Genomic DNA, 19,168 nt, shown 5'->3' with positions numbered 1-19,168 from the left:
ACATCCTTCTCTCTGCATGTTACCACCATCCTCCAGAAAACTCCATCAGGACCATCCTTCAGAGTCCAGGCCAGCTCTCACCACTGTGAATACTTTCTATCCTCTCCAGCCTACAGTGATCTAATGCTCCTGCCTCCAAACTCTATTTCTTGACTACGACTTTTTTGCTTTTTTTTTTTCTTAAGCATTTATTCTTCATGTCTAGGATGGGGAGTGGATTTCATCACACTGGTCAACTCTCCGTGTCTGAAGGCATTTTCCAGACTCCCTGGGGAAAAGCCATGAGCAATAGACATGCCATCAAGGGCACCAGCATGGGGAGGGTGGTACTTGGGCTGTCTGCTGAGCATAATATATAGCAGGTTTGATTTGAGTTCCTCCAAAGAAGATGCTGAGACAAAGGCTTGGGTGCATGCAGTTTATTTGGGAAGGGGTTTCTAGAACCAAAATGACAAGTAGGGATGGGGAGACAGGGAAAGGAGAAAAGTCAATAAAGTGTGTGAAAATGTGGGTTACCACTGGAGCACAGCCCCTTTGGAAGGCACTGGAGAGCTGTATGCAGTGCACCTCAGGGTCCTCTGCTGAAGCACCAGCGGGTTGGCTATTCGCCCTCCCACCGTCCTTCCCAAGGGGCTGAGGCGGTCCCCACAGTGCCTGAGACAGCCTCGGGCAGGGAATGGGAGTGATGTAGACACCTGAGGGGGAAGTTGCCAGCATGCCATAGAGGCTCCCTCGCAAGTAAACTCAGGTGGATACAGGGCAGGGCATCCACAATCCACCACCATGGCCTATCACGCTGTCTTTTTCGCCTCTTCTTATTTTTGTTAGCTGCTTGAAGGCAAGCCCCAAGGAAAGCATGTGGCACAGTGTCTGACACCTAACAGGTGTTCGGTCAACGAATCGATGATTGTCGATCTGCCTATGAAGACAGAGAAAAGGGAGAAAAATTAGATTGAATAACTGGAGTTCCTGGTTTAAAGGCCAAGATTGGGCTGGCTGAGCTGGCTGCTGTGAAACCAGCTATTTGGCCAAAGCAGTACACTTCTAATCTAGATTATCTTCATCACACAGATATTACCTAGAAGTTCAGAGAAAGAGACAGCATGTTTTCAGGAGAAAAAAACATCTGTGTTCTGAGAAAAAGTGGGAGAGGATTCAATGAAGGCACCTAAATGTGGGACTGCAGCCTCCCGTGAATGAGCACCATGAATTCCCCTCGGGGTCCTTTGAAAGGCCCTCCTTAAGGCAGGGCACTTCCTTAAGAAATTCTTCCTTAAGAGGGAGAATTTGGCCAAGAATTTTTGTGTCCATCCCAGAATGAGTGAACCAAGGTCCCCTGGCATGCGGCCCCATGCCTGGCTCATACTTTAAGCTTGGTAAGTGTTTGGTGGCTGTAACCTTGGAACATCCCAACTCTAAATTGGAGGTATTTAAGAGCCCTTTTCCTGGGCTGTTAGTCACTGCCTTTTTACTTAACAGGCACTAAGAAAGTACCTCTCAAAGCTGCTTACGATTATAATCTGGGTTCAAATTCCTGAGTAATCTTGGGCCAGTTAAAAGTCTTGGTTTGGGCTCCTCCAGAAAAGTTCAAATCCAAGTAGGTTATTTGGGAGGGACAAGAAACACTAGTGCGGTGGTAGGAAGAAGACAGGAACAGGAAGGCAGGCCATGGAGTTACACTGTCAAGCAAGTCGCCACTGTGGGCCACTGGAACTTACCCCGCTGGGGACTGTGGAGGCCAGCACAGAGTACATGCCCCAGAATCACATCCCATCCTGCCACCACAGGCAAGGGAGCCAGGACTTTTGTATACCAACTCCTGACAATTACTTGTTGGTAGCTGCTCTTAGAGAAAATCTATGTCCCAATACATCTGGCCCGCTGCGTGTAAGAACACACCAGGCTCTAGAGGCCAGTGGAAGCTCTCGGGCCAAGATCCTGCATTTGGAAGATGAGCTGGTAGGTACTGAAATGATGAGGGCCAAAAATGTGTGTGTGGGCACACACAGCATCTGCCATCTATAAAATAGGGTCTAGGACCCTATTCCATTCAATGAGTTCGTAGTTGTAACACATTTGGAACACTCTATGGTATATAAATGCTATAAGCATGTGTGGCAGATTGTATTTTTCCTACAGCGACACAGTAATTTTCTGGTCCCATGTGCTCTACTAGAAACTTGCCACTCCCTATTCTGGGTGGAGTCTGTTTCCTTTCCCCTTGGACCTAGAGGGACTTTGTGACTTCCCTGATGCACAGTTTATTGCAAAAGTGAAGCTGCTGGTTTCTAAGGCTAGGTCATGGAAGGTGATGGAAGGACCCACCTGCGCTCTCTCTCTCTCTCTCATACTCTCTGTCTCTCTCTCTCTCTCTCTCTGTGTGTGTGTGTGTGTAAAGAGAGATAGAGATAGATACAACACACACACACACCCACCCTTGGGATCCCTATCCTGAAGCCACCATGTTGCAGAGATCACATGAAGAGACAACATAGGAATAGAGAAATCCAAGAAGTCTCAGCTGTTCAGGTTCCCAGTGAAGCGCCACCTTGGGTATAAATGTGTATGCATTTAGTGATGACCCCTTGATATGACCCTAGCCACAGCCACCTAATTACTGCAACCACCAGAAAGAACCTGAGCTACATCTGCCCAATTACTCTCAACCTGAATTCCTGATCCACAGAAACCATGAGAGGTAATAAATAATGATTGTTATTTTAAGACACTACATTTTGAGATAACTTCTTATGTAGCCATAGTAACTGGAACAGTGCTTGATAAATGAAATAAATATAATCTCATCTCCTTAACTTATAGGCCCTCCTCAGATATGAAATGAAATCTTCATATTCTAGATTCCACATTTAAGCAGGTGGGTCTAGCTCAAGCTAATGTTCTGATAATCAGATCTGCACATGATTGAACTTTGCAATATGCAGAGGGTTTAGTTCTGGACGGGACATTGTGGTGCTTCCTCAGTGTCCATTTTGATCATCTTCCATTCAGGGGTTCTCTGGATATCTGGTCACTCACTCCTACCTCCAGCAGGAGGCCCTGAATGGTCCAAGCCATTAGGGAAATTCAGGCATCTTGCCATAGCGATTGGACTACGCAACTGAAGCATAGCCAATCAGCCCTTGGCTTTCCCCTAGGATTGGTTAGGAATGGAATAATCACCACCACACCCGGGACTGTTGCTGAAGAATCTGGGGCACAGAAACATTCTTTCTCCAGGAAGTATTGGATTCAGACATGCATGCTGGAACCACTGCAATGATTTTGCTACCATGAGGTAAACCAACCTGAGGATGAAATCAACACACAAAAGACGCAACACGAAGAGAATAACAGAGATATGAATCTAGAGCCTTGATAAAGTCATGCTTAAAGCCCAGACTACCATGCTTAAGGTCTTGACTCCCATTCCATTTGATGTCTTCCATCACCCCTGAATGGAAGATGATCAAATGGAATAGGAGCCAAGATGTTGCTTTCATTGTTTAAATGATCTTAATATGGATATACTATTACTTGGAACCAAACGCATCATACTTAATTCTGGTACCAATATATCAGATACTGTCATGAGAATTAATCCACGCCTCTTCTGCAGAGTTAGAAAAGAGGATCAATATGTAACCTACATAAACCTTTTCTAGCATTTTTTTGGACATTTTTATATGAAACCTTGAGTTTTCCCAGGAAAATAACTACCATTTTCCTGGCTATATCTTGGATATAAGCGTGCATACATTTAGTGGGTATATTTATTTCCTAGGGGCTGCTGTTAACAAAGCACCACAAATTGGTGACTCAGAACAACAGAAGTTTATTGTCTCACTGTTTTGGAGACCAGAAGTCTGGTGTCCCCAGGACCATGCTCCCTATGAAAGCTCCAGGGAAGGATGTGTTCCAGGGCTCCCTGAGCTCCCGGTAGCCTCAGGCGTTCGTTGGCTGGTTGATGAGTGTTCTCTGTGTCTCTATGCATGCCTTCCCTCTATGTCTCCAGCTCTGTGTCCAAATTTCCTCCTGTCACAGTACATGATTCATATTGGATTAGGGCCTATTCTAACACCCTCAGTTTAGCTTGATTACTTTTGTAACATCCCTATTTCCAAAGATGGCCACACTCTGAGGTACTGGGGATTAGAATTTCAATAATATCTTTTGCTGGAGGAGAGGGGATGCAATTCAGCCCATGACAGTAGTGCAGAGAAAGTGGACAAGGAGGGTGTACATAGGAGGACAAGACATCAAATATAGGAAAGTTAAAAAAACCCTTACCAACTGCACAATTTTGGAGTTGTCGAAGTATAAGAAGGCTGATATTCCTGCTTTGATTTCTAGAGACTGGGGTTCCTGACTGAAGACACTTTCTCTGCAGAGATACGGGGACAGAGACAAAGACAGGGCCTGTGTTGCCTCTCCTTTTCTAGCCTAGATGTTGTCATTGCAACAATCTCTGTTTTGTTGGGTGTTTTTTGTTTGAGGGAATACACACAAAGCTTTGACTTATTCTCATTGCATCCAACTGAATGAAATTTATGAAGCCTCTGGCACAATGTATTCATTGTTTGGGTCGGGATAATTGAAGTGTCAGGAATATTTGCTTATTGAAAACAACTCAGGACGGCCCTGTGCATCCAACTGGTCCAGGGCCACAAGACATGCCACGTTCTGGACAGCTGTGTCCTATTGTCTTTTACAGTAGGGGCACCTTCCCAGGTAAATCAATTTCACACCTGGGGAAGAGCAGCGGGTTAAGAATCAGAAGACATTATTTTTGATGTGGACTTCACAATTCACTCACTGTGTGACTTTGAATAGATCATTTAATGTCTCTGGACTTCAGAGTTCAATGGACATAACTAATATGGTCTGTTCTACCTCTTACGGATACTGTGTAGCTCAAAAAGGAGAATCTATACTAAATACTTTAGAAATCATAAAGTGTCCTCCAAATGTGTGTCATTAACAATAAAAATTAATCATGTCTACTTCCGCTTAAAGTAGAACTTTGAACTAAGGAAGAAAATGGACCAATGTTCTCATTATTCTCCATTTTTTCCCCAAGATCCATCCTCCACACTTTTCTGCCCGGCTCTGTGCCTCGGGAGACTGAGCACTGAGGATTTTGGCTAGACTTCCTTGTCTTGTGGCTTCTGGGTGGTTTGGCTCATGAGAAGTGCTTATAGGAAATGGGAAGGTAGGAGGAGAGAAACCTTGCGGTATTTATTCGTCTTGCTCTTCTGGGCAGTTGCTATGTTCTCCTATAGCCACCGCTCTGACTGGGCAGCTGGTTCTACCCCTTTGGCCCTCTCTGGGCTTTAAGTAACTCCATTCCTTCTGCTCTCTCTCAGGATGAGGAGGATGACAGTATATGAATGTGGCCGGTCCTCAGCACCTGACTCTGCAGACAGACTCTGCATCATTGCTTTTCAACACTTTGAATGCGCCGTCTGGTTCTTGAGGGACCCTGGTGCAGGCAGGATCATGACCATGATGTGGGTGATAGCTCAACTCTTCCTGAGGGACTAGCTCGCTCTCTTTGGGGATGGTCTGAGTCTTCTCTTTTCTTTAGCCATTGAGCAGGTCTGCAATGTGATTTTTCTCTTGTAGAAATGAGCACCAGTGGATCATGAAGAACTATAAGGACTGGAGGTCTTCACTGTCTTTGATCAGCAATTGGGATGCTTTCATTAGGTTTCCCGGGGAGACAGGCCTCGGTTTTTTCTCTGGTACCTCCTGTCCCTCCCTATATTCAGGCATTTTCCAAGTTCAGTCTGCCCTTCTCTGGAGGTTACCCCTGATCTTCCCTCTGCCCTCATCTCTTGCCTGTGCTTTCAGGGGTCCTCAGTGACTCTCCACGTGGAACTCAGCCTCTTTTTTCTTTCCCACACCCCAGCCCTGGCTTCCCTATTTCTGTTCATGCTGCCCAGGCCTGGAATTCCGACTCACCTTTCACACCTCTAGTCGCTCCTTATGTGCAAGCAGGCACCATGAGCATCTCTGCCTCCCTTCCCGAGTCCCTGCAGCCCTCCCTGTACCCTCGGTGTTTCATTTCAGGACCTCTCTCTGGTTCTGAGCTTCTGTGACAGGATGTCCAATCAGCCTTCTTGCCTACAGTCTCTCTTCAATTCTGTACAGACCATAGACTTCTGCCACCTTCGTTTTCCTAAAACTCGGCTTCCATTTTGCCCCTTCTCTCCATGAAAGCCTTCAATAATGCTGCTGCCCACCATACAAAATCTGAACTCCTGACCCTGGCATTCAAAGCCCTGCATTGTCTGCTTCTTGACCTACTTACTACCTGACAAGCCCACTCTGCTCTCCTCGCTCCCGTGACTGCAGCAGGGGCTTCCCAGCCTCCACTGCCCCAGAAATGCTGCCCTCCTCCCTTCTGGTATGAACCTTGCCTATTCTTCCAAACTGAACCTCAATGCCATTTGCTCTCTGAAATCTTCCTTGACCACTACAAGTGAAAGTGAGGCTGCTTTTCTTTTAACCCCTCTTCCTTTTCTTTCAAGCTCCAGGACATATTTGCTGAACTGAACTTCAGCTCCTAAGAATGTCATTTACATTAGCCGTTTGAGGCTTTTAGCTCCCTGACTTGTATCGCTATGCTGTTAGAACACAGTTTGGACACATGTGTTTTGCATCATATTCGGCCCTTACTATTTATTGAATGAATACATAAAAATGGGAAACATATCAGCTTATCCGAACTGCTGATCGTTAAGAGATTGGACACACATATGTATTTTGCAAGCTCGCAGGTCCCTAGCATTAAAGCCATACATCTACTCAGGTAGGCTTTGGGTCTAAAAAGGAACAGTGATGATGATGATAAAAATTAAAATATCTACAATTTATTGAATGTCTACTGTGTTCAGTGCTTCACATGCAAAATCTCTTTTAACCTTTATAACCAACTTATATTAGTATTACTACTATCTGTACTTTATGAACCGGGAAATGGAAGCTCAGAGTGATTAAGCAAATATATCTAGTGCGGAGCAAGGGTAAATTTGAGCCTGACTCTGACAGTGCTCATGTCTGTTCTATCAACCAATCAGCGGGCAGCTTTTGGAAGTATCCTGCAGGAGCCCCCAGGAGTGTGGAGTATTTAGTGTGTGATGCCATATGTGGCACGATGTCTACCTTGCCTTCCTTCCAGTGAGGGCAGGAATCCTGTCCTGCTGCTCTCTGTACCTTCACAGTGATGCCCACAACTTGGCTTTGCATATAATCAGCACTCACTAATAGTTTATTAGTTGATTCTCAGCTCTCCCCCACTTCATACTTGAATTTCAAGTGTTTTGTTTTGTTTTTTGAGACAGGGCCTTGCTTTGTCACCCAGGCTGGAGTGCAGTGGTATGATTGTGGCTCACTAGAGCCTTGAACTCCCAGGCTCAAGTGATCTTCCCACCTGAGCCTTCTGAGTAGCTGGGACTACAAGCATGTGTCACCGTGGCCAGCTCAAGTGTTTTTTTTTGTTTGTTTGTTTTTGTTTGTTTGTTTGTTTTTGTCAAAGGACCTGGCCAGGGTTGCACTATAGGTTTGAATAGAAATTCCCTTTCCACCCCACCAACACCATACAATCTTTATGTAATCATGTGTCTCTAGAGGTCTCCCCTGAAAGGGGCTCGGTGCTGTGTCAACTTAGCTAAGTTGGAAATATTTCCCAGAACTCTCTTCTGTGTATAATTGTAGACTAAGATTGGCTACAGGAGAAATTTGCATGAGACTGGGAAGGCAGAAGGGAGGGAAGCAGTAGCCACTGTTTGCAGATTGTGCAGGCACCAGGCAGGCCCCACAGCTCAGGCTGCCCAATGTCTCATCCTCTTGGCGTGGAGCAATCCCTGGGCCTGCAGCATCTCCAGCTCCTACCCAATCTCCTCTCCTTCAGATTCTTGAGTTGCAAACTTACTGTGTGTGCAGTTTCATGGAAGAGGTATTGGCTTCTGCAGATTTCCCACATTGTTAAAATTGGAGTCATAAGAGGCATATGTGGGGTCCACTCTGTCCTCATTGTTCTGAGGCAAGAGAATAGGGTCCGGAGGCAAGGAACCAAAGGCCAATTCATGCTGACTCCCTAGAACTAAATCAAAAGGAAAACCCCAACTGTTACACATGCCCAAGTAATAAAAGGACCAGAGGCTACTCCCTTTGCACTGTCCCCCCCACCGCCTTTGTGCGTGGCAGATAAAAAATTGAAAGTACCCCCCGCCCCCTGCCGCAGTCCCGGAGTCAAAGCCAGTTCCCGGCCCAGTCCCGTCCTGCAGCAGCCTGCCTCGTCTTTCCTTTCAACATGACAGATGCCGCTGTGTCCTTCGCCAAGGACTTCCTAGCAGGTGGAGTGGCCGCAGCCATCTCCAAGACGGCGGTAGTGCCTATGGAGCGGGTCAAGCTGCTGCTGCAGGTACAGCATGCCAGCAAGCAGATCACCGCAGATAAGCAACACAAGGGCATTATAGACTGCGTGGTCCGTATTCCCAAGGAACAGGGAGTCCTGTCCTTCTGGCACGGTAACCTGGCCGATGTCATCAGATACTTCCCTACCCAGGCTCTTAACTTCGCCTTCAAAGATAAATACAAGCAGATCTTCCTGGGTGGTGTGGACAAGAGGACCCAGTTTTGGCGCTACTTTGCAGGGAATCTGGCATCAGGCAGTGCTGCTGGGGCCACATCCTTGTGTTTTGTGTACCCTCTTGATTTTGCCCCTACCCGTCTAGCAGCAGATGTGGGTAAAGCTGGAGCTGAAAGGGAATTCCGAGGCCTCGGCGACTGCCTGGTTAAGATCTATGAATCTGATGGGATTAAGGGTCTGTACCAAGGCTTTCACGTGTCTGGGCAGGGTATTGTCATCTACCGAGCTGCCGACTTCGGTATCTATGACACTGCAAAGGGAATGCTTCCGGATCCCAAGAACACTCACATCGTTATCAGCTGGATGATCGCACAGACTGTCACTGCTATTGCCGGGTTGACTTCCTATCCATTTGACACTGTTCGCCGCCGCATGATGATGCAGTCGGGGTGCAAAGGAACTGACATCATGTACACAGGCACACTTGACTTGCTGGAGGAAGATTGCTCGTGATGAAGGAGGCAAAGCTTTCTTCAAGGGTGCATGGTCCAATGTTCTCAGAGGCATGGGTGGTGCTTTTGTACTCGTCTTGTATGATGAAATCAAGAAATACACATAAGTTATTTTCTGGGAATTTTCCCCCTGTGAACAGGCATGTTGTATTATATAATGTATCTTGAGCATTCTCGGCAGACTCCTGGCTGTCAATTTATCTGTGGCAACTATTTACTGGTTGAAAATGGGAAGCAATAATATTCATCTGACCAGTTTTCTCTTAAAGCCATTTCCATGATGATGATGGGACTCAATTATATTTTTTATTTCAGTCACTCCTGATAAATAACAAATTTGGAGAAATAAAAATATCTAAAAAAAAAAAAAATTGAAAGTACCTCTGATCAGTCCCCTCATGCAACCAATCAGACTTGTCATGGGCCAAGTCTTCCTTTGCATAGGAGTATAACTTTGTAACTTCACTTCAGCCTCTGACTGGTCACTTTCCAAACAAATCAGACTGGCTGTGGGCCACTACTTCATTTACATAGGGCGTACACCAAGTAATTAATGGGAATATTCTAATGGATATTTAAAGCTCAGAAAATCTGTAACCAGGCTTTTGAGCTGCTTGCTCCTTTCATTTTCAATAAATATCTGCTTTTGTTGCTTCATTCTTTCCTCGCTTTGTGCGTTTTGTCCATTTATTTTTGTTCAAGATGCCAAGAACCTGGATACCCTCCGCTGGTGACAGTTGGAGTTTTTCTCATGCTTCCAGTAAGTGTTGCTCTCCTCACGTTAGATCCAGCCTTCTTCCCTGATTACCAGAGCTGCCACAGCAGCTTTAGGCCCCCACAAGGTGCAAAAACAACTTGCCATCACCTCCTTCACCAGCTCCCACAATTGTGCTCATTTTAATAACAAATCCCTTGTTCTGTATCACTCAGAGTGGCCCTGCTTCTCTGATTAAACCCTAACTGATTCATCCCTCTTCCCTGAGTCCTCAGGATATGGTGTCTCTGGTCACATGGCCACCTCAAAGAAATGTGTCTATGGTAATTGAGCAAAGTCACTCTCAAAGCAGGAGGAAAGCCTAGAAGTGGCAAGCCTCTCACCCTTACCCTTTCCCTCCCCACAAGGCTGTGCTGTTTTCCAAGGCAGGAGCTAGATCCATCTGTCTTGTACTGAAACCCAACTTAAGACATTGCAGTGTTATTCAAGTTTCTACCTGACCCAGCAAACCTGGGCCGAACTCAGTTCTGATGTCACTGCTTTTGGAGGTTGCGTAGCCACCCTTAACCTTTAGTGGATGCTCTCAGATACCACTGGCCTCCAGGGCACCTGTGCTTGGGGGTGTACTTGTAGTTAATCACAGGTGGGCTAGAGTACAAGGTTGCCTAAGGGCTGCATCCCAGAGGCTCTGAAGACTGCTGTTCAAAGATACCTGCCTTTGATCAGGTGTTTGAAATCTAAAACGCCACCATTAATGGGCCATCCCTGTGGATTACTCTTCCTGGTGTCTGATATTAAAAAGCCATACATCTTTGATAAAAGAATCATTTGCAGAGTGTAGGAGAAAGCATGTGGTTTCTGGAATCAGGTAGTTCTGAAATCAATCTACTTCTGCCATTTAAAATAGCTATGAGGGCCGGGCACGGTGACTCACACCTGTCATCCCAGCACTTTGGGAGGCTGAGGAGGGCGGATCACGAGGTCAAGAGATCGAGACCATCCTGGCCAACGTGGTGAAACACCATCTCTACTAAAAATACAAAAATTAGCTGGTGTGGTGGCACGCACCACGTGGTGGTCCCAGCTACTCGGGAGGCTGAGGCAGAAGAATCGCTTGAACCCAGGAGGCCGAGGTTGAAATGAGCTGATATTGCGCCACTGCACTCCAGCCTGGCAACAGAGCAAGATTCCGTCTCAAAAAAAAAAAAAAAAGAAAAAAAAAGAAAATAGCTACAAGGCTGCAATAAAATAACCTCTCTAAGCTGCAGTTTCCTCACCTATTAAAATGAGGATAGTAATATCCAATTTGATATCCAAGACAACAAATGTGAAAGTATCTAGCCCACTGCTTGGCACATGGGTGACCGTGAATGAATGTTAGCACTTCCTCCCGATTTCCTTTCCTTAAACTAAATAATGCCTTGGAATTCCTAACAGGGCCCTGAGTGGGCATCATTGCTGTTGCTTCCTCATCACAGTTGCGATCTAGTGGGTGACAGGGTGAGGGTCTGCTGCGAGTGTGTATGTGTGTTTCAATAGAGTAGGGAGAGAGAGAGAGAGAGAGAGAGAGAGCATGGATTAGAGCTAACAACTAATTTTAGAAGAGAGATTAGGTCATCAGAAGAGGAGGTAAACTTGTTTCAAAAAGCTAGCTTATTTCCATCCACCTTTCTCCATTTCCATTGCCACCATCTTAATTCAAGTTGCCTTCTCCTTCCTGGATTACTTCAGTAGTCTTATCTGGTTCTTCTCACTGTTCTGATCTCTTTTTAGTTTATTCTCTTCTTGGAAGCCAGTGATCTCTTTTAAGTGTAAATCAGATCTTACTTAACCCTCTGACCCTTTCCATTATTGGCATGTCATCTAAAGCCTAATCATGGCCTTGAAACTGCTCTATAGCTCGGTCCTTGTCTACCTTCCTCCCTCAGCCTTCTCTCCCTTCTTCCCTCCCACTCAGTAGCTTTTATTTACACTAGAATTCTCCTAGCTCCTTGGGACCAGTGAGCTCAAGACCTTAACTCATTATTCTGTCTCTCCCTCCCTCCCTCTCCCTCCCTCTCTCTCTCTCTCCGCCCCTCTCTCTCTCTCTCTCCCTCTCTTTCTCTCCCCCCCCCACACACACTCTCACACACTTCCTCCTCCATGTGTTTCCATTACACTTAAATCTGCTGGCTGACTCCTACCCAACCTTCATTCACATCTTTGTTCAAATGTGCTTTCTTGAAGTTTTCCTAACTTCCCAAACAAAAATAGGCTTCCCTCTTGTTGTTTCTTATAAAAGATCTCATGTGTATGACTGGTATATTTTTCTTCTTATAGCCTATGTCACGCTTCAAAGTGATAGAATTGTGTGTGCAGTTTCTTTCTGAAATGTTGCTTCCTCTTACAGAGTGAGTCCACAACAGTCCCATTTTCCTATTGTGTTGCCACCAGCTAGGCCACTGCCTGGGACACATAGTCTCAATAGTGCTGGTTAATGATGAACAAACATGGTGTCACCCTGGGACAAGTCTATCTGTATGGGATTCGGATTTTCTCCCCTTACAAAGAAGCCACAATTCTTGAGTTGGAGTTTTATAAAAGCCACCCAGAAAACCAAAGATCCTGTTTACCTCTATATGTAGTTTTTTGTTTCCTGCTTTTTCTTTTTTAAATTGAGGCATAACTTGCACAGAGTAAGCTGTACAAATATTAAGTGTGCAGACGGTGAATTCTTCATACATACACACCCATGGAATCATTACTCCAATCAAGATCTAGAATAGATCTTGTCTAGAATAGTCCAGCATTCAGTAGGCCCTTTGTGTCTTTCCAGTTCCATAACCCCACCCACACCCTAGATAAGATAACCACTGCTCTGATCTCCTGCTCTGTAGATTAGTTTTGTCTGATTCAAAATCTTATGTCAATAGAATCATACAGTGCATATATTTTGTTGTCTGGCTTCTTTGGCTCAACATTTTTTGAGATTAATTCAAGTTGCTGTGTGTAGCGATTGTTTTGTTTGTTTTTTTAAATTATTGAATTGCTGAGTGGTCTATCATTGAATGCATAATTTCCCCATTTGACTATTGCTGGACATTCAGTTGTTTCAATTTTGGGCAGTTATGGACATTTTTGCACATCTCTTTTGGTGGACATGTCTTTGGGTTTAGATGTAGGAGTAGAATTGGTGGGTCTATACGTCTTTAAGCCAGGCTCTTTTGTCTTCTGAAGCAGCCTTCACAAAATCCTGGCACATCTCAACTAGAATTTTCCAATGTGATAAGGCAGACATGATTATCTACATTGTGGTAGGCTTTTTGCCTGCAGGAATCCTTCATACAGCATTTCTTTAAGTTCATCTCATGGGTTTCTGTCAAGATCATTTAGCTGTTTGATCCTGAGTCTTTGGTCATGATAGTGTCACGGAAAATGTCACAGGATCTTTAGGGTGTCACTTCACCAGCTGGAAACCTCTGTGGCCAGTAGCACCTTTGCCCAAGTTTTCCTCAGGACCACTGGGCTCATTCCACCCACTTGGCCCGGCAGGCTGCAGTCAGCTGGAGCTACCAGCCAGATCCCACATCTTCTAACGCCAGGCCATGTGCAGAGTGGCAAGGGATGTATGAGCGAGCACAGGTTCCAGCCACTGCGCACAGCCAGGCGTACCGGCTGCAGTGGGGAGGGCAGCTCCAGGCACCCACCTCTGTGCAAGGCTGTTGGTGTACCAGGCATACTGTAATCAGTATGCTTCCATTGTGGACACTGGGAATTGTGGTGGTGCCCAGAATCTTGGAGACACCAGAAACCACAGAGCCCTAAAGAGTGTGTCACAACACTGTCCTGGGGAGCCCCTGGGTCTGAACTCCTTGAAGGGCCACAGCTCTTCTCTCATCATGGAGAGTGGGGCATGGGGAGATGTGTTTCAGTCCCTCCATTTGGCAGGTCCCAAGTTTTTGGTCTCATGTCCAGGAAGAATGAAGTGCCTGGACAACTGGAGGGTGAGCAAGGTGGAAAGGAGCTTCACTGAGTGACAGACAGCTCTCAGGAGACACAAAGTGGGTAACTCTTTTCCACAGGAGGTCGTCCTGGCAAGTGGGAGAGGAGACCCATGGTGGGTAGCTCTCACGTGTAGGCAGGTCATCCTGCAGAGTCAAGGAGACTGAAGTTGGTAGCTCCTTCCCACAGCCGTTAGTCCTGACTTCTTTCTGAGTCCGGCTGAGTCCAGAGTTTTAATGGGCTCAGAAGCGGGGAAGCTGATTGGTTCATGGGTGGCCATGGGAGGGCCTGGAAAAAGTACCATAAGTTCTTACTCTGAGCAGCCTGGCAGCCTGACCTCGGGCTTCAGGCTGTTCTTGGCTTCAAGGTGTTCCTGGCTAGGGACCCGCCCCTTTCTGGCCAGGAACCTGCCTACCTCTCACCAACATGCCATTGATGGCACCTAGGTTTTATGTGCCGAGGGGCACAGGCCTGTGCTGAGCCACCCTCAGCACCCCTAGTCTCCTTCTGGCACTGTTGGTGCCCAAAGTCTGGAGGGGGCTGAGGCAGGACGTGGGATTCGGGTCTGGCATGTCAGTGCCACCCTGAGCACCTGCACCCTCAGCCAGGTTGCAACAATGTCAGGGCTTGGCCACAGCTTTGGTCCAAAATCAGAGCAGGCACCGGGAGTGGGGAAAGGCCGGGGGGCAGGAGCAGACATTTCAGAGCCTGGAGGGGCAAGGAGGGCTTCCTAGCCCTCAGAGCAGAGGGATGCCTGGGTCCAGAGCTGCTGCTGGTTGCAGCAGGGGTGCCTGAGAGTGCAGGGCTCCCACTCCGCCAACTCAGTAAGGGGCAGGACTCCCATTGGTTGCTGGCCCTGGGTGGCTCCGTAGAGCATGGAGCCCTGGCTGCCCCTCCCCTGCTGCAGCTGTGTCCCCCCAGCAGCTGCTCCAGACGGGCTGCTGCCACCATCAATAGGCCAGAACAATTTAAAATCATAATCTGAAGGATTCCTGCCATTGGAGCTTCATCAGACACCATGATAAATCATCTCTAAAGTAGTAATCTGAGCCAGTAAGAAAGTATTATTCTACTCATTTATATCACTGAGTTACAGACACATTTCACAGGGATGTTTTTTTAATTACAATTATTTTAAGATAATTGCTTTGGCTGTTTCTGTGAAATGCTGTAGCTATTCCTGATGTATTATTTATTCATTGGTTTATTGCCAGCGGTAATATTGACTGTTTGATGTAGCCCTGTCATGGGAGGCTTTCTGACATAACTCTGTAGTGATTTTTTTCCCTGTCTACAGGAACACATAGGGTTAATGAGCTGTGGCCATTAGACAACATTCACCACATTCTGTGTGCCTTTTTCCCAAAAGATAAGTTACACCGAAGGAAGTAAGGTATAATCTCTGCAAATTCGCTTGCTAAAAATATCCTTCTCTAGAAAGGATATTTGCTTGTTGTTTTCATGTTTCTCCTTCCAAAGAATTTACAAACGTTTCCCTTAATTCCCTGCATGAGACTAGAAAATTTCAGCTTTTGCCCCAGGCAAGGGAAAAATTGCAGTTAGAACATCTTTCCCATTTGAGGCAATGGACCACTTCTCCCCTAGACCATAGAGGGCCCACCTCTCTGCTCTTAAGAATTCAAGAGGCTTACCAGCCTGGGAGGCTGGGACCGCCCAGATGGAGATGAAGTGAGCTTTCAGCAGAGAGAGGGAAGCACCTGGAAATACATGGATTCTGCTTTGAGTGGAAAGTCAGAGACAACCACATGTTTTGGACACCTACCTCTCAGTGTTCTGCAGTCCAAAGACGTCCTGCTCATTGTGAAGAAAAGTGCCCCCGTAAAAGGGGATGTACCACCCAAATTTGGCTAAATCCTGAAACAGAATTAAATGACCACATTGAATTCTCATGATAAGTCTTTGAGGAAGATGTCATCATTCCCCAATTAAAATTTTTATTTTTTTACTTTTATTTTATTTTTGAGACAGTCCTGCTTTGTTTCCCAGGTTGGAGTACAGTGGCGCGATCTTGACTCACTGCAACCTCTGGCATCATGTTCAAGTGATTCTCCTGCCTCAGCCTCCTGAGTAGCTGAGACTACAGGCATGCACCACCATACTCCGCTAATTTTTGTATTTTTAGTAAAGACAGGGATTTCATCATGTTGGCCAGGATGATCTTGAACTCCTGACCTCAAGTGATCTGCCCACCTTGGCCTCCCAAAGTGCTGGGATTACAGGTGTGAGCCAAAGCACCTGGCCCCAATTCAAAATTTTAAACTGAGGCTCAGAGAAGCCGAGTGTCCTGACTAAGGCCACACATCTTCTAAGTGATAGAATAGGGATTTGAATCCAGGCAGCTCAACTCCAACCTGAGGGCCTAAGAAAGAGTGGGCTCCAATTCCGGGTGTCATCTTCCCATCCTCCACTCCACCTTTTTAAGCCTCATCTGAAAATAACATGCAAGATCACCTTTACCACACAAAGGAGATGAAGAAACAAATAAATATAGGGGAGGAGGAAATGGAAAATAGAACTCCCACTGGGGTCTGGCTATTAATGTGTCTGCCCCGTTCCGACACTTGAATAGGTCTGGTTCTGAGTCTGCTACTGAAAGGAACCAAAAATGACCTTGAATTGAAACTCCTGCATAGGAAGCTGCCGTGATGCGCTCAGAGAGACCACAGCACAACTCTGCAAGGGCGTTCAGCACATCGTCACGGTTGCTTCCAGTCGGCCAGGGGGATGCTGACAAGGTGCTTTCCAGATCTAATGAAACTACCTGACTGCCAACGCCAAAGTTGGGTTTTCCTCTCTGTAGGATGGAGAGGCTGGAAGACTAGATGGTCTTTCCAAGGGGGAGCCTGTTTCATCAACAGTTTCTTTAGATGTGTTGACTTTGTGGAAGAAGAATCCCAGCTAACAAGAGAATAGGGAGGGGTTTTCTTCAGTAAATACCAATGTCAGCCAATCCCTTACCTCTTTGATCTCATCTCCCATTGTTCTCTCTGCTTTCTCTGCTTCAGCCACACTAGCTTTTTACTGTCCTTGGAACACGCCAGGCACACTCCTGCCTCAGGGCCTTTGCATGTGCTCTTGCTGCTGCCTGAAAACTTTCCCCCAGATACTCCCATGGCTCTCTTCCTTTCCTCTCATGCCTTTCCACAAATGCCCTCTTCTGAGTGAGACCTTCCCTAGTTACCTGCTATAGCAACAATCGCATTATGAACTCCACCCCCCTTAACATGCAAACATGCACATTCCCATTCCCTTTCCAGCTTAGTTTTCTGGTTAGCACACTCCACGTTATAATCTCCTATGCATATTACTGACTTACCTTGTTTTTGACTGTCTCCCTTAGCTGAGGGTAAGCTCCATGCAGGCAAGGGGTTTTGTCTGTTTGATTCTTCTCTGTATTCCAGCACCTAGAATAATCAGTAACCAGTACTCAATAACAACATGTTGAACCGGGCATGGTGGCCCACACCTGTAATCCCAGCACTTTGGGAGGCCAAGGCGGGCAGATCACCTGAGGTCAGGAGTTGGAGACCAGCCTGGTCAACATGGTAAAACCCTGTCTCTACTAAAAATACAAAAATTAGTCAGGTGCACACCTGTAATCTCAACAACTTGGGAGGCTGAGGCAGGAGAATTGCTTGAACCCAGGAGGTGGAGGTTTCAGTGAGCTGAGATAATGCCACTGCACTCCAGTCTGGGCAACAAGAGTAAGACTCCGTCTCAAAGAAAAAACCTATGTTGAATGCACAAATGAATGAATTCATTAATCCTAGCTCTGCCATTTGGTAACCAGGCAGGCTTTAGAAAGTTAACTTCCTTTCTAAGCCTCATTTCTGCAACTGTAAAGTTAGAACGAGAATTCCATATTCTCCTTGTGAGTTGTGCATTTTCAACAGGATTACAAAAGGATGCACCTGGTACAGTACTCCCATGGACTTGGTAAGAATTGGTTTAGTGATTTACACTGTGGGTTCAATGAAAGAATTACTAATAATAGTATCAAGCATTTGTAGAGTACATCTATGAGCCAGGCACTGCTCTAAGCATGTATGTTTATTAACCCGTTTAATCTTTACGACATCCTGAAAAGTATGTGCTATTATCCTCACCATCCTAGCTTCAAAAATAAACTGCAGGGGTAACTTTCTCAAGGCCACATGACTAATAAATCATAGATCCTGGATTTGAACTCAGGTCCATGTGTCTCCAAAATCCATGTCTTACCCACTTCAGCATACTGCTTCCACATAGCAAGAAGACATAATTTATGTAACAGAGGCACAGGAAATTCCATTTAAGTCATGAAACCTCCTATTTACAAATTTTAGTTTTTAAACTTTGAGATGACTTCTTGGATCAAATGTGATGATAATTCAATTTCTAAATCAATTGAAACATTTAGATGGAGGCCAAATTGTATTTAACTCCAAGCCACGAAATATCTTTGGCCATGAAATGCTACCATTAAGGAGATATTTGTAAACTGTGTTTTATTTAGACACACTCTGTATAAACGTATATAAGACAGTTTTAAATAGACATCAGTGTCATTTAGTTCCCAAAGCTGAGTGGAAATAAAAACCAGAGCCATGTAGACACACCCTAGACCTAGCACCTGCTTTTGAGGCTGCTTCAAATATTATCATCCTGTTTTTTCTTGTGAATTGGCTTCGATCACTTGTGATTCCTGTGCATCTAGCATGTCTCATAACCGGCAGTCATTCATAGTCTATTTTAAGTGTGAGCATTAAAATGCTAGGTTTCGTTCATGAGCAAAAACGCAGTGAGGCTGTCTTCTCCGTCCTCAGAGCTGGCTCCACAAGTCACTGCACACTCAACAGGGAGGTGCATACACACAAACTTTCCAAATCGTCTTTAAAAGTTTTCAGTTCCCTTTTTTCTTTTTTTGGTTTCTATTGCCTTCCCAGTAATGGCTAAGACATTGCCAGTTTGTCTTGCTTCTTGTGATTTCTGCAGAAGGCCTTATGGCCCAGGAGATAAATTAGGACCAGGTGTTAATATCCCACTGGTTTTAATCTGGCTTTTATTTTTTCGTGCAAGGACAGACATCTCTTCAAGCCAACTCAGGACAAAGGGGTTTAACATATTGCATTACATTATATTATTTTTAAATGATAAATCTAAGAGCAGAAGCCATATCAGATCCTGGCCTCAAGGAATCCAGAACTCAAAGGTGCTTCTAGATTCAAGGAAGCTCCCAAGTCTTTCACAGGAGGAGTTCATGGCTGTTTGATTTCTATGGTTAAGCAACAAATGGCATGTCTTCTTCTGCTCCTACTACTAACTGATGGTTATTTGTTTGTTTCACGGTTAGGGTACTAAGAGAAT

The 19,168-nt window shown here is 45.6% G+C and overlaps 2 pseudogenes; one reads left to right on the top strand and one right to left on the bottom strand.

The window, feature by feature from the left end:
• Positions 1 to 439: 439 nt before the first annotated feature.
• On the bottom strand, positions 440 to 17,225 carry LOC116532985 (annotated as a pseudogene).
• On the top strand, positions 8,241 to 9,467 carry LOC116532984 (annotated as a pseudogene).
• Positions 17,226 to 19,168: the final 1,943 nt, after the last annotated feature.

The sequence above is a fragment of the Sapajus apella genome, unplaced genomic scaffold, assembly GCF_009761245.1.
Source record: "Sapajus apella isolate SASKATOON/1434 unplaced genomic scaffold, GSC_monkey_1.0 scaffold78, whole genome shotgun sequence".
Taxonomy (NCBI): domain Eukaryota; kingdom Metazoa; phylum Chordata; class Mammalia; order Primates; family Cebidae; genus Sapajus; species Sapajus apella.
Note: the sequence above shows the minus strand (reverse complement) of the source record. Positions and strands in the feature narration are given on the sequence as shown.